The sequence below is a fragment of the Lipotes vexillifer genome, unplaced genomic scaffold (assembly GCF_000442215.2).
Source record: "Lipotes vexillifer unplaced genomic scaffold, Lipotes_vexillifer_v1.1 scaffold217, whole genome shotgun sequence".
Lineage (NCBI taxonomy): Eukaryota > Metazoa > Chordata > Mammalia > Artiodactyla > Lipotidae > Lipotes > Lipotes vexillifer.
Genome location: NW_006788200.1, coordinates 164206 through 165785, shown reverse-complemented (window position 1 = coordinate 165785; position 1580 = coordinate 164206).

Genomic DNA, 1580 nt, shown 5'->3' with positions numbered 1-1580 from the left:
GGGGGGGGGGGGGGGTGCTGGGTAGGAGAAGGGACAAATGTGCATGTAGAGGATTTTGGCGATAAACGTGGTGGTTCAATGAATGGAGAATGGAGCTGAGGCACCACGGCTGTGCTGTGCGCCCCTGGAGCTGAAACCAGGAGGTCTGGGAGCCAGTAGGTACTTCTGGAGGCCTGGGTCCAGTCAAGGAGGAGACCCCAGGTGGGCCCTAAACCAGGCTTAAAGGGCTCCTCTGCTTCAGTGGGCAGTGGCCAAAACACTGTGGCTTGAGGATTCAGAGGCTCTGGAGTCATATTCTCTGTGCCTCATTTTTTTTTCATATGTAAAATGTAGGCAGTCATAGACTTCATCTGGTTATTGAGGGGATTCTGAGTCCCTTTGCCTGATCCATCTTCCCTTCCATGAGCCTGACCTGAGGTTTTCAAGGAGAAAATTGAGCCCCCAGCCCATGGTGAGAACTCACTCAACCCTCCACTCTGGCCCACACAACCTCTGCCTCTCCCTCCCTCCCTCCCACCATGGCCCCAGGGATCCGACTCTGCTTGGCTGGCCCCTCTTTCCTCCAGCTTCTCTCCCTCTGCCCTGGCTCGTTCCTGTTGGCATTAAAAACAGTGATGTGGCCCCATCCTATCCCTCCCCCTCCATACACCCCTGATTCCTCAGGCATAGTTGTCTAGTCTTGCTGTCTCCACAGTGTCCAGGCCAGGCTGGGCTAGGCTAGGCAAAGAGAGGGAGGAATGGCGAGGGACCAGGCTGAGACTGAGAGGTGCCTGGGGCTCCCTGACCAAGGGAGCTCTGGGGGACTTGTCTCCACCTGGCCACCTGGCACCCACACTGTGGCCCTATAAACTGCCTAAACTCTCCTGTGACCCCCAACTCACCCTATGCTCTTAGACCTCCACACCCTTACTCCCTGGTGCCATCTGCCTGACGTCCTTCTCTGCACCTCTGGCTGCCTGATGAACTCCTACTCCTTTATCAAGTTCCCTGGTCATTACCTCCTGAGAGAAGCACCTCTGACGAGATCCACAACCATCCATCCATGGCTCTGTATGTAGTAACCCCTACCACACCATCCTGGGCCAACTGGACATGGCCAAGAGGCCCCTGGAGGCCTGACTCAGTGTCTCCCCAATCCCCTGCCCCAGCCTGGGTAGGCTGTGGAGGGTCCTCAGGGTGTTTGCTGAACTCAGTCAAATGCAGATTCAAGGCCAGGGTGGGAGGAGCAGAACCCCTTCCTGGAGCAAGAGGATTCGTACCATGGAGGGAGGTGGGCAATGCCTCTCTGAGTTCTCTCCTCAGGCGTTTGCCTTCCTGACAATTTCTCTTTGCTTTATTTTTCTGTATTTCAAAGTTTATCAGTAAAGCGCATCTGTGCTCTCTCATATTGCCCTTGCAATAAAAAAACTATAATTTAAAAAAATTGAAGTATAGTTGATTTACAGTGTTTCAGGTGACAGCAAAGTTATTCAGTTTTAGTTTTATATACATATATATTTTTTCTTTCTTCTTCAGATTCTTTTCCATAATATTTTTAAAATTAAAAAATAAAATTCCTGGTTGAGATTATCTACTTTCCT